Raw genomic sequence first — 15,214 nt, forward strand, 5'->3', positions numbered from 1 at the left:
TTTGTTTTGGTTGGGAGGTTTTAAATGATTATTTCTATTTCCTTAGGGACTATGAGACTGTTTAGATATTTTACCTAATATTGACTTAATTTAGTATGTGGTATCTGTCAAGGAAACCATCCGTTTCATCTAGATTTTCCACTTTTTTTGAATATAGGCTTTTGTAGTAGTATCTGATTTTTTTTTGAATTTCCTAAGTTTCTGTTGTTATATTTTCCCTTTCATTCCTGATTTTGTTAATTTGTATACTGCCTGTAGGCTCCTTAGTTAGTTTAGCTAGGGGGTTATCTATATTGCTGATTCTCTCAAAGAACAGCTTTTGGTTTTGTTCTTTTATCATTCTCTTTGTTTCTATTTGGTTGATTTCAGCCTTGAGTTTCACTATTTCCTGCATTCCACCCCTCTTGGGTGTGTTTGCTTCTCTTTGTTCTAGAGTTCTCAGATGTGCTGTTAAGTTGCTACTATAAAATTTCCCCAGATTCTTTACCAGAGCACATAGTGCTATGAATTTTTCTCTTAACACTGATTTCATTGTGTCCCTTAAGTTTGGGTATGATGTGTCTTCATTTTCATTGAATTATAGTCTTTGATTTCTTCCTTTATTTCTTCCCTGACCAAGTTACCACTGATCAGAGAGTTCTTTAGTTTCAATGAGTATGTGGGCTTTCTACTGTTTTTGTTATTGAAGACCAGCAAAAGTTCATGAGATCAGATAGAATGTATGGAAGTAATTCAATCTTCTTCTGTCTCTTGAGGCTTGTTTTGCATGTGATTATATGGTCACTTTTGTAGAAGATTCTATGAGGTGCTGAGAATGTATATTCTTTTGTTTTAGGATGAAATGTTCTGTAGATATCTGTTAGATCCATTTGGTTTATAACTTCTGTTAGTTTCTCTCTGTCTCTGTTTAGTTTCTGTTTTCATGATCTGTCCATTGGTGAGAGTGGAGCTTTGAAGTCTCCTACTTTTATTGCGTGAGGTTCAATGTATGCTTGAGCTTTAGTGACGTTGTGACTTTGTAATATATCTTAAGATTTGTAACTATAACCTATACAGCAATTTTTTTCTTTTAATTCACTATTAATTTGGCTATTCATGGTATTCAGTCATACCATACGAATTTTAGAATCTGTTTTTTCCTATTTCTGTGAACAACTGATGTGAATTTTGATTATAATTGCATTGAGTTTTAAAATCGCCTTTGATAAATGATCACTTTCACAATGTGAATTCTATCAATCCACGATTATTGGTTGTCTTTTCTTTTTCTAGTGTCTCTATTTTTATTTAGAGGTTCCAAGTTTTCCTAGTAGAGGTCTTCTACATTCTTGGTTAGGTTTATTACTAGATATTTTTTTCCTGAGGCTACAGTATGTAGAAGTGTGTGCATGATGTCTTCCCCTGTATGTTTATTGTTAGTGTGCAGAAAAGCTCTTGATTTTGCAAGATAACACATATCCTACCATAATCCTATTTTTTTATATCATATCTAGCTGTTAACTAATAGAAAGTTGGGGATCTCTAACATGTAGAATCTTATCACCTGCAAATAGTGATGTTTTGCTTTTTGCTTTCCCTATTTGTAGCCCTTTCTTTTCTTTCTCAAGGCTTATTGTGCCAATTATCACTTAGAGCACAATATTGAAAAGGAGTGGGGATAGCATATATCCCTGTCTCCTTTCTTACTTCAAGAGGGTGCTTCAGTCTTTTCTCCATTTAGGATAATGATTTTATGAATATCTTATATAGGGATTTTAGTGTGTTGAAGAATGTTCTCTCTAGCCCTTCTTCCTCTACAATTTTTTATCATAAAGACACGTTTTATTTTGTCAAAGATCTTTTACTCCATCTTTGAGACAATCATGAGATTTTTGTCTTTAAGACCATTTATGTGATTTATTGCTTTTATTGACTTGTGTTTGTGGAAATATCTCTCTATTTCAGGGATAAAGCTAGTTTGGTCATGATATTTTTAATATGTTTCTGTATTTGGTTTGCAAGGTTTTTTGTTTTTTTTTGTTTTTTTTGTTTTGTTTTGTTTGTTTGTTTGTTTGTTTTGAGCATTTTCAGTCTATGTTCATCAAGGATATTAGTCTATAGAATTTTTTTTACATTTTTATATTTATTTTTAAGCTGTTTTATTGTCATTCCAAATTCTGCCCTCTTTCCCAGACTCCCTCCAAGGGTACTTCAGCATATCCCCTCTCCTATTTGCCTCTGAGAGGGTGCTCCCTCACTCATTGATGGTGGGAATGCAAGCTGGAACAACCATTCTAGAAGTCAATCTGGTGGGTCCTCAAGATTTGGAAATAATTCTACCTGAAGTCCCAGCTATATTGCTCCTGGGCATATACTCAAAAGTTGCTCCAGCATACCACAAGAACACATGCTCCACTCTGTTTATAGCAGCCTTATTTTTAATAGCCAGAAGCTGAAAACAACCCAGATGTCCCTCAACCAAAGAATAGATACAGAACTATACAATGGAATACAATTCAGCTTTTAAAGATGAGGACATCGTGAATTTTACAGACAAATGGATGTAACTAGAAAATATTTTGAGTGAGATAATAACAACCCAAACGACATGCGTGGCATGCCGTTTTCCTTTTGTTGTTGTTGTTACTACTGTATCTTTAAATGATTTTGGTGTTAGAATGAAACTGACTTCTTAGGAGTTTGAGAATATCCTTGTTTCAGATTTACAAAATATATTAAGAAAGTTTGCCTGTATTCCTTCTTCAAAATCTGGTATAATTCTTCTGCTAATCCATCTTGTTTTGTACATTTTATAGCAGGAAGGCTTTGTATTAGCATTCTCTACTGGTTATAAGTCTGTTCAGGTTGTTAATTTCTTCCTGGTTTAATTTCATTGGTTTGACTCAATGCTTAAATACATCTCTTTTTTTAAGCTTTCAAGCTTAAATGATTACAGGTTTTTAAAATAATCTCTTATTGTGAATTTCTTTGTTAGATGTTGAAATGTTTCCCTGTTTGTATCTGATTCTGTGAACTTGAGTCCAGTCTTTCTTTTGCTTACATGGGCCAAGAGTCTGTCAATATAATTTATCTTTTCAGTTTTTTAAACTTCTCTCTTTATTTGATTTCACTGATTCTACTCTGGATTTTATTATTTCCTGCTGTTGACTGGTTTTATATTTTCTTTATTGTTGTGCAAATTTTTGAGTTGCATCATTAAATTTTTACTTTTTCTGATTATTTTTCTTGTAATAGGCACTTAGAGCAGTGAACATTCCTCATAGGACTGCTTTCAATGTGTTATAGAAGTTTTGTTGTTTTATATCCATTTTCATTCAGCTATAGAAAATATGTTAGTTTTCAAAATTTTTTCTTAGATCCATTCATCTTTCAGTAATGAGCTGTTTGTTTATCTCTGTGAATTTTTGTATTTACTTGAGATATGTTTGCTGTCAATTTTAATTTCTTTCATTGTTGATTGTAGTAATATAGGATATAAGGAGTATTTGCAATCCTTTTGAATTTGTAAAGATTTTATTTTACATCTAAGGTTATGGTCTCTTTTTTTAATAAGGCTCAATGTTCTTCAGGGAAAATGTGAATTCTTTGGTGTTTGCATGGAGTATTCTCAGTGTGCCTAACTATTGGAGAAAGTGGGTTATTGAAATTATCTTAATGATGAATTCATGTTAATCTATATCTTTATATCTAGTAGTAGTTATTTGTGAAGTTTTGTGATCCAGAATTTAGTGCAAATGTGTTTAGGATAATAATGTCTTCTTGTTTAATTATTCCCTTGATTATAATAAACTGACCCTCTTTCACACTTCTGAATAGTTTCACTTTGAAGTCTATTTTATCACATATTATGATAGTGACCCCTGCTTTTTTTCCTGGTCCCATTTGATTGGAATACTTTTATCTAACCTATTAGTCTAAGTAAGTTTTATTTTTAAAAATGAGATGTGTTTCTTGTAGATAAAAGATCAGGACTTTGATTCCTGATCGAACAGTCAGTCTACGTAGTATGATAAGAGATTTTAGGCCATTAATATTTAATGTGTGTTATAGTCATCATATTGGTTGCTGGTATTATTGCTTGTGTCCTCAGTGGTGTTTTCTGTCTTAATAACTCTGGCATTGTATTTCTTTTCACAGTGTCCAGGCCCTGCTCATTCTTCTATTCAGTCAAAACGTCACTTTCTATGTTTTCTTTATGTTTGATTTGTGGGGTATAACTGTTTTAGAGTCTTTGTATCATAGATATTTTTCACCTCCTTCAACTATCGTCAATAGTTACTTGCATGCATTTGACTAAAGTGTCCATCCTAGTCTTTCAGGACTTATACTACATTGCTCTGGATCTTCTATCTTTCAAAGTTTTTATTATTTTCACTTATACATGACATATTTTTCTCTTGCAGCTTTCAATACTTTCTTTAATCTGTTGTGGGGGATTTTCTTTTCTGATCTTGTCTCTTTGGTGTTATATGAGCTTATTTTATATGTATGGATGTGTCTTTTCTTAGTCTGGAGAAATTTTCTTCTTTCATCTAGTTGAAGATCTGATCCCTGCCATTAAATTGAGATTCTTCTTCCATGTCTATGACTACAGTTTGATGATTGTGTCTTAAAATTCCTGACTGTTAGTTTCCTGCATCTTCTTGAATTTTTTTATATTCCTTTGTCTTGACCTTCTACTTTATGAGTGTTAATATTCTATGTTCTGCTTAATTCTATTTGTAATGCTTTCCTTGGAGCTTTCTACTTGAGTTGCTGGGTTGTTATTTTTTTATCTACAGCTTAATTTTTCTTAAGATCTCTTCATTTTTCTATCTTCTTGGATTTTGTTCTTTACTATGCATCATCTCTTTTTTTATTTTATTATTTTTTAAATTTTTAATATTTTTATTACATATTTTCCTCAATTACATTTCCAATGCTATCCCAAAAGTCCCCCATAGCGCCCCCCACTTCCCTACCCACCCATTCCCATTCTTTTGGCCCTGGCATTCCCCTATATTGGGGCATATAAAGTTTGCAAGTCCAATGGGCCTCTCTTTCCANTGATGGCCGACTAGGCCATCTTTCGATACATATGCAGCTAGAGACAAGAGCTCCGGGGTTCTGGTTAGTACATCATCTCAGTTGTTTGATCAGCCTTATGTTTGTGTTTTTTGGGGCATCACTTAGCCAATTATTTTCATTAGTATCCTTGAGTTCTTTCTACTTAATTTCATTAAGTTATTTGTGTCTTTTTAAAAACTCCTGTAATTCTTTGGTGAAATCTGTGATTGTTCTTTTATACTCTATCCTGAAATTCATCTGGGGACTCTTGCTATCAAACATTTCTACAGGATTTGGAGAGAATATACAATATTGATTTTCATATCATTGGCATTTTTAGATGAGATCTAGGTATGTAAACTTCTATTATTATTTCTTTGTCAGTTGTGGACAAAGCAGGTTACGGCAGAGAGTGGGTGTGCTAATTGTTTGAGCCTAGATGTTGGAAATGACTAGGAGAAATGAAGTCAGGTAGAAAGATTGTCCTGGACTGGTGGGTGTACAAGATGTGCATCTTGTTCCAATCAAGGAGTGTGGTGGTGTATGTGATTGGTTGGATAGGTTGCTTGTGGCATTTGATAGGGGATATGTATTTAAGGATAGGCAGGGAGTGTCCTGGTACAAGCATTCAGATCTGTTGTTGCTCTGGTAAGGCAGGGCAGACTATAGCAGACACTGGATATAGAACCCTGGATAGATCTGGCTTGTTGAGGTGGGTGAATTGATGATGAGGTTCAGAAAAACTCACCAGGATAGACCCTTAAGAAACAAGTGGAATATCTGGTTGGGTAGGGAGATGGATGAGGTACCTGTTGGCAGTGATGAGTCACAATAAAAATTTATGCAAAACTGACCTATGCAAATCAAAAGAATCTCTCTAAGGCAGGAAAAAGAGCAATTAGGAGAACAAACTTCACCAGGTTTAGCCAGTTTCTTGAATCTTAACAAAACTACAACACACACACACACATACAAACAGATCAAGTGTGAACTATAATAAAAGATTTAAAGTTGTCCTTAAAAATACACTAGAATTGCTTTAAATAACCTAAAAATCAAAACGAAGAAACAAAATTGCAAAATCAACTTAATACATCAGAAATTAACCTCTCTTATTTTAAAAGAAGGAAAGGGAATCTGTATAGTCAAAACTATACCTTTCAAACCCTCCTCTACAGGAAAACCTTTACTAAGTTTGTGAAAAAGTGATACAAAGTAATATGCAAGTGTGCAACAAAGTCAATACATAAGAGTAAATATCAGGAAAAATAAAAGTAAGAGTCAAACACTTCCAAACCTACTACATGACTATGGGGGATTTACATGACTGCATACACAGTGACAGGAGCATAGGCCATGAGCATTAAATTTATCTAATAAAACTTCCTTGGAGATCCTGCTCTAAACATGACTTTAGTCAGAACCAAATGAAATCCTGAGATTAAATGCATAAGTGAACTTTTAAATGGGACTAGAACATATTTAAATGAAGTACAAATAAAAGAATGGTGAGTCATGGGTAATCGGTAAATTGCATTACAAGACCATGAGATTTACCAGGGAACAGAAAATCATTTGAAAAAACGATATGGTAACCTTGTTTGCCATGTGCTAAAATCTTTAAATGGCAATATGAAGGGACAAAAAATGACAGTGAAACCAAAGGTAACATTTGCCTCCACAAACAGACTTAAGAAGGTCCCTCTCACTCTTGCTCTTATAATCCACCCTAGTCAAACTCAGAGGTGACAAAAACATGGCCATGCAAAGAGGACAAGTGGAGAGGTAGAGGGCACAGCTTAATGGGTAGAGGGGACAAGCAGGAGTTGTGTGGATTAAGTGTAATCATGGTATGTGATACACCTGTACAAAAATTTGGGATAAAATTTATTGTTATGCATGATTACTGTAAGATAAAATATAAATAAAATCATCAAAGCAAACACAGAAAAGAAAACCAGTGCAGATTTAGGAGAACAAAGGAAGTATTTCTCATCACAAGCAAGATAAGCCAGAGGCATTGCAACAAAGTCTTCCTTTACCCAGAGAAAAATATCCTTCAACAAAGAGGTTGTGAGCAGGAAGCACTTGAAGAAGTAATATCTGAGAGCTTGTTATTGCAGAAGACCTGAAGTTAAATAAGTAAAGAACATGTTTCAAACACAAGGAAATAGAAACCAGAAGAATATAAGCATCTATACAAAGAAGTAAAGAAAAAAAATCAAAGAAAAAATAATAGGCCATTTATTTCTACTTTCAAATTTTCTTGATTTTGTTTAGACTGAAAATAATAATGTAATTACATGTAATATTAATGTATTTTCAATATGTGTATAAGAGTGAAATTAGTAACATAGAAAAATAAAAGTTAGGAAGAAGGCAGTTGCAACAATTCAGTTCTTTATGAAGTATTAAAATACTAATTGAAATTGAACACATTGAAAGTACATGAAGTGGACTATAGAGCAATCAGCTAAAAATTAGGATGAAGAAGACAATTTTTTCCCTGCTCCTACCACTATATATAAAGAAAAGGCCTTTACAATGTAGATAAAAACAAAAGGCTTTTAAAAGGGAGAGGACAAAATAGTACCTAATTTGGAGAGTAACTTACCAGTAAGATTTTGGCTTTCCAGGTTTGCCTCTGATATCTTAGACTGGATAACTGGAAAAAGGTTGCATTCTGGAACAACTGGGACTTAATTCCTACAAAACAAAACAAAATAAAACAGAACAGAACAAAACAAAACAAAACAAAACAAAACAAAACAACAAGTATCAAATCACACCTATGTTTTGTATTTTTTTTCATTAAATTTCACTTCTTGTAACTTCTCTCATTGGTCTGACAAGCTATGTGATTGAATTGTAGGTGGGAATTCATTATTAACTGACTACAAGTAAGTGACAGGTGGGTACCCAGGAAGCCCTCCCTATAAAAGTCATATCCTAGTACTGAAGAGGCCTTGTGAAAATGACAGTGTACACATTCAGGAGAAAGTCTGTAAGTGCACAGCATTTCTGTTAGTGGAGATCTATAAGCCATCATGATACACACAAAAGTTGCATATTTTCAAGACTTGGTTCACTTATCAGCTGTAACCATTTATTTTGATCTAACCAAGAGATCTCTGTGTGTGTGTGTGTAATTATGTTTTATTTTGTTTTTAGATTTTTTATTAGATATTTTCTTTATTTAGAATATTATCCCCTTCCCTGATTTCCCTTCTGAAAACCCCATATCCCTTCCCCCTGCTCACCAACACACCCAGTCCTGCTTCCTGGCCCTGGCATTTTCCTATACTGGGGCATAGAATCTTCACAGGACCAAGGGCCTCACCTCATATTGGTGACCAACTAGGCCATCCTGTGCTACAAATGCAGCTAGAGCCATGAGTCCCACCATGTGTACTCTTTGGTTGGTAGTGTAGTCCCTGGGAGCTCTGGGGGTTCTGATTAGTTTATATTGTTGTTCCTCCAATGGGGCTGCAAACCCCATAAGCTCCTTTCTCTAGCTCCTTCATTGGGACCTGTGCTCAGTCCAATTGTAGGCTACAAATCAAAACAACTATGAGATTCTACCTCACACCAATCAGAATGGCTAAGATAAAAAACACTGGTGACAGCAGATGCTGGTGAGGATATGGAAAAAGAGGAACACTCATCCATTGCTGGTGGGATTGCACGCTGGTACAACCATTCTGAAAATCAGTTTGGCGGTTCCTTAGAAAACTGGACGTAGTAATACCTGAGAATCCACTAATACCACTCGTGGGCATATACCCAGAAGATGCTCCAACATGAAATGCTCTACTATGTTCATAGCTGCCTTATTTATAATAGACAGAAGATGGGAAGAACCCAGATGTCCCTCAACAGAGGAATGGATACAGAAAATGTGGTACATTTACACAACGGAGTACTACATAGCTATTAAAAACAATGAATTTATGAAATTCTTTGGCAAATGGATGGAACTAGAAAATATCATCCTGAGTGAGGTAAACCAATCACAAAAGAACACACATGGTATGCACTCACTGATAAGTGGATATTAGCCCAGAAGCTAAGAATACCCAAGATACACTCACAAACTACATGAAGCTCAAGACTAGGGAAGACCAAAGTATGGGTACTTCATTCCTTCTTAGAAGGGGGAACACAAAACCCATGCAAAGAGTTACAGAAACAGAGTATGGAGCAGAGACTGAAGGAATGACCATCCAGACACTGCCCTATCTGGGGATCCATTCCATATATAATCACCAAACCCAGGTACTTTTGTAGATGCCAACAAGTGCTTGCTGAGAGAAGCCTGTTACAACTGTCTCGTGAGAGGCTCCACCAGTGCCTGACAAATACAGAGGTAGATGCTTGTAACCAAGGGTTCTTAAATGTAATGCATTCTATCTGAAACTTAGAATCCTGTATTGCATAGAAAAGAAACATGGAATCTCTCTCTCTCATCCCCCCAACCTCTCCATCCACTGGTTGTTCCCTGTGTAACCAGAACCTCACATATAAATTTGTCAATCAATAAAACTTGGATGGATTCCGTTGTGCTTACTTTGTGCCAATACATTTAATTTTCCCTTTTCTTTTCTGTTCCATTACTAGGCACTTTCCCTTGAGTAATATTACCACCATCAATAGTGTCGAGGAAGCTCTTATTATATTGACATAAGAATGTGAAATCAGGCAGCAAAGCGGAAAGCAGGAACATAGAAGCTGTTATTTAACTCTTCCATTGTTCAACTGAAAGCCAGAAGTTTTTGAGCAAATAACATGTTGTCTTTTGCTTCCATTACTGTACATTTGAGAGTGACTGATGACTTAACAAGCTGGTTTGTGCTCACCAGCCCACAAAGCAGAATGTAATGTGTTTGTCACGATTGTCTAAGGGTGCAGAATTCATCTCACTTGAATCTACTGTGTAGACAATTTTCTAGCTAAATTTTTAAAGATCATATCCTGTCTCACTATGTACCCACAATGTCTTTATTTTTTTTTTTTTGATTGCGTCATGATTGGTGCCATTCTGTTTCCTGAAACCTCTCTAACAAAGCCTCACTAAATATGATAGCTTAAAATAACAGAATTTTTATTTTTATTTTGTTGTTTTGTTTTGTTTTGTTTTTTACAGAAATGGTAGTAACCAAATTACCAAAGATATGGTAGTACTAGAGACATACATTCCTGCAAAGTGACAAGAAAAAAATGCTTTATACTTTCCCTTGGATTCTCCTGTATCCACTAATCTTTCTCAGTCCATGGTTTGCAAATATTTTACTCCAGTTTGCACCTCCACCTGACATAAGTATATTAGCCCCACATAGCTCTGTGCTCTGTCTTTGTGTATCTTCTACTGTCCTTAAAGGGCCACTACTCATTGTGAATTGAAAATCTGCTTGGTTTTATATGACTGATTATTCAACTAAGCATATATGTATCATCCCAATGCCCAAAATGTTCACATTCTGAAGTCTTGAGATATTGCAGATTGACTTTTTAGTGGAACAAAATTTAGCCAAGTGCATGCTAGGAACAATACTTAATATCTTATCAGGAAGCCTGTATCAGAATTCCTACTTTTTTGTAGATCCTTCATCAAGGCATGCACATTCAGAAACAAGGTTTATGTCACCTAGAGGTATTCCTAACTACGGCACCATTTTTCAATTCTACTTAAAAGTCTATATCATATATATATTAACAAATAAATAAATTTTAAAAAATAGAAACAATTGAAAGCTTCTTCAAACCTAAGTGAGCATGAAACCAACTATATCAGCATCATTCACAGAAAACTTGTGTCACTTACAGGAATCAGTGTCACAAACCCAACATGGACAAACTCAAAGAAACATTCAGTGCCTGCTTTTTCCCTGGAAAGGCAAAAGACAGACTAGAAACTATACCTGACACTTGGATTTCTGTAGAGAAGTCTAAAGGACCTTTGCTAACCCAAAGCTAGTTTCTGCCTGATAAAAGACATGGATTTCAAATCAAAGAGAATAAAATAATAATACTAGCATGAGCTTCCTAACCATAGTCCTTCCATGTCAGTATAAAATCTGCATAGAGAGAAAAACAAAACAAGAAAACAGCTCTTAGCTCCTCCATGAGAAAGTTAGAACATGCATTATCTGGCCTTTTGGAGGAATGACTGAAGAGATTTTTTGTTTGTTTGTTTGTTTTGTTTTGTTTTTATATCGAGGAGTTTAATGGGACATAACATAAAGGGCTTGAGAGCCTCTAAGAACAAATGCAACTTTGGCTAAGCTTTCTGTTGTTCTGTGCAACCCAACAGATAATAGTTAGAGTTTGACACAACTCAGGGCCTATCTTTAAGTAGAAAACAGAGGACTGGAGTATGTTTAAAGCCATGTTCAAGTACAGAGTCACCTAAGGAACTAATTTCAGTTTCTGCCTCAGAGTACTGTGTAACTTTTTCAACGTTTTCAAGATTGCTGAGAGCAAAAGAAAGTCTGAACAGTGAGGTTCCACACCATCTGACTTACAAACAGAATGTATGTTTCTGGGAGGATGATGAACTAATTCCCTTTTTTTTGAGAATTCTTAAGCACGTATACAAGATGTACATCTGTGAAAAGTGCTGAGGATCTTTGAGAAGTCATTGTGACACTGATTGGTAAAGATTTTCCCCAGCCCAAAGCCAGTGCTCAATGACTAGGACAAAAGGACTGAGGAATCAGACAGAACATGCCTGACCGAGGCAAGACAAAGAAAGGGCTTTATTCACAGCATTGAAACACAGAAAAACAAAACAAACAAAAAGACCAAAATGGGTGACTATTTCCTTATGTATAAGAAACAAGGAAGCTTGTTACACCCAAAACACCACATTACCTCTCCATAAGCTTAACTCCTGTAAACAAAGAAATGTAAATCACCCCACCAAGAACTCAGCAAAACCTCTAAGAGGGTAAAGTGCTTGAAGCCAAGCATATCTACCTAGAGAGAATCAATTCCTGAAAAATGGTTTCTAATTTCCACATACGTTCGCCAACTAAAATCACACATACAACACTACAGCAATAGTAGTAATAGGAGGAGTAGTTGTAATAAATAAGAATAAGAATAAGAATAAGAATAAGAATAAGAATAAGAATAAGAATAAGAATAAGAATAAGAATAACTAGGTTAACCATCACAAACCTGAATAATGACCAGAATGACTGAACATTGGAGAGAATTGGAACAAAGAGATAAGAAATACAAAGAAATTTATTCAGAACTTTGAGGGATCAGCAATAAATGAATTTTTAAAAAAATCCACTATAGGGAGTTAATAGATCGCAGATTAAATATAAGAAAGAGTAAATGAAATCTGATATAGATTACTTGAAATAATCTAGTCAAGGTAGAAATAGAGCCTGGCAGTGGTGGTGCACACTTTTAATCCCAGGCAGAGGCAGGCAGATTTCTGTGTTTGAGGCCAGCCTAGTTTAGAGTGAGTTCCAGGACAGCCAGGGCTACACAGAGAAACCCTGTCTTGAAAAAAACAAAAAACAAAACAAAACACAAAACAGGGTAGAAATAGAAAACAGACAATGGGACTGAAGTCAGAACATCAGACAGAAAATCGACACAAATAAAAATCTGAAAAGACTAAAAGGAACAAACTGTTACAAGAGCTGAAGACTTTAAATTTTTTCACATTAGGCTGGAACAATGGTTAAGAGGTTAAAAACACTGCTTATCCTATTGGCTAAGCGAGCATAGGACTTCATTCCGGTACGGAGCACCAAAATGAAAGCACCTGACTAATCATCACTCGATTTCCTTAGGCTCTAATGCCTTATTCTGACCTCAGTGGGTACCAGGCACACATGTGATGCTTGGAATTACATGTAATCAAGCTATTCATAAAAAAATAAATAAAAAGCCTTAAAAACCATAATTTTAGAGAAACAGACATCTATATTCAAAAGATAAAATAAGAGTTTCTCTAACTCTATATGAATTCAAATTATTCTTTTTCTTTTATATTAGATATTTTCTTCATTTATATTTCAAATGTTATCTCCTTTCCTAGTTTCCCCTCCAAAACACCCCCCTATCCCCCCACTGCTCTCTCCTGCCCATCAACTCACCCACTCCCACTTCCTAGACCTATCGTTCCCCTATACTGGGGCATAGAACCTTCACAAGAACAAGGGCCTCTCCTCCCATTGATAACCGACTAGGCCATCCTCTACATATGCAGCTAGAGCCATGACTCCTACCATATGTTTTCTTTGGTTTAGTCCCAGGGAGCTCTGGGGGTACAGGTTAGTTCATATTGTTGTTCCTCCTATGAGGCTGCTCCTTGGGTCCTTTCTCTACCTCGTTCATTGAGAACACTGTGCTCCATTCAATGGATGGCTATGAGTATCCACTTCTGTATTTGTCAGGCACTGGTGGAATCTCTCAGAAGACAGCTATATCAGGCTCATGTCAGCAAGCTCTTGTTACCATCCACAGTAGTGTCTGGGTTTGGTGTTTGTCTATGGGATGGATCTCTAGGTGGCAGTCTCAGGATAGTCATTCCTTCAGTCTCTGCTTAACACTTTCTCTCTGTAAATCCTTCCATGGATATTTTGTTCCCCCTTCGAAGAAGGGGCAAAGTGTACACATTTTGTTCTTCCTTCTTTTGAGTTTCATGTGTTTTGCAAACTGTATCTTGGGTATTCTAAGTTTCAGGGCTAATATCCACTTATCAGTGAGTGAATATCATGTGAGTTCTTTTGTGATTGGGTTACCTCACTCAGAATGATACCCTCCAGATCCATCGATTTGCCTAGGAATTTCATAAATTCGTTGTTTTTAATAGCTGAGTAGTACTCCATTGTGTAAATGTACCACATTGTCTGTATCCATTCCACTGTTAAGAGACATCTGGGTTCTTTCCAGCTTCTGGCTATTATAAATAAGGCTACTATGAACATAGTGGAGCATGTGTCCTTATTACAGGTTGGAACATCTTCGGGATATATGCCCAGGAGTAGTATTAGTGGGTCCTCAGATATTACTATGTCCACTTTTCTGAGGAATCACCAAATTGATTTTCAGATTGCAAATTGAAATACCAGTTATTGGTATTACCAGTTAACAATTGGTTATATCAGTTTGCAGTCCTACCAGCAATGGAGGAGTCTTCCTATTTCTTCACATCCTTGCCAGCATCTGCTGTCACCTGAGTTTTTGAACTTAGTCATTCTGACCGGTGTGAAGTGGAATCTAAGGGTTGTTTTGAATTGCATTTTCCTGATGACTGAGGATGTTGAACATTTCTTTAGGTGTTTCATAACCATTTGATATTCCTCAGTTGAGAATTCTTTGCTTAGCTCTGTACCCCATTTTCCCCACATTCTTATTAGATATTTTCTTCATTTACATTTCAAATGCTATCCCAAAAGTCCCCTATACCCTCCCCCCGCCCTGCTCCCCTACCTACTCACATCTTCTTCTTGGCCCTGGCGTTCCACTGTACTGGTACATTGCTACACCAAGGGGCCTCTCCTCCCAATTATAGCTGACTAGGCCATCTTCTGTTCTGTACCCCATTTTTAATAGGGTTATTTGTTTCTTTGGAGTTTAATTGCTTGAGTTCTTTGTATAGATTTGATATTAGCTCTCTATCGGATTTAGGATTGATAAAGTTCTTTTCCCAATCTGTTGGTTGCCTTTTTGTCTTATTGAAAGTATCCTTTTCCTTACAGGAGCTTTGGAATTTTATGAGGTCCTATTTGTCAATTCTTGATCTTACAGCACAAGCCTTTAGTGTTCTGTTCTTAATTATTTGCATGTGCCCATATGTTTGAGACTTTTTTTTTTAGAATTAATTTTTTATTAGGTATTTTCCTCATTTACATTTCCAATGCTATCCAAAAAGTCCCAAATACACTCCCCCCACTCCCCTACCCACCCACTCCCACTTTTTGGCCCTGGCGTTCCCCTGTACTGGGGCATATAGAGTTTGCAAGTTCAATGGGCCTCTCCAGAAGATGTTCGAACCGGTAAGAAGAACACATGCTTCACTATGTTCATAGCAGCCTTATTTATAATAGCCAGAAGCTGGAAAGAACCCAGATGTCCCTCAACAAAGGAATGGATACAGAAAATGTGGTAATTTACACAATGGAGTACTACTCAGCTATTAAAA

Source organism: Mus caroli, chromosome 2 (assembly GCF_900094665.2).
Source record: "Mus caroli chromosome 2, CAROLI_EIJ_v1.1, whole genome shotgun sequence".
NCBI lineage: Eukaryota > Metazoa > Chordata > Mammalia > Rodentia > Muridae > Mus > Mus caroli.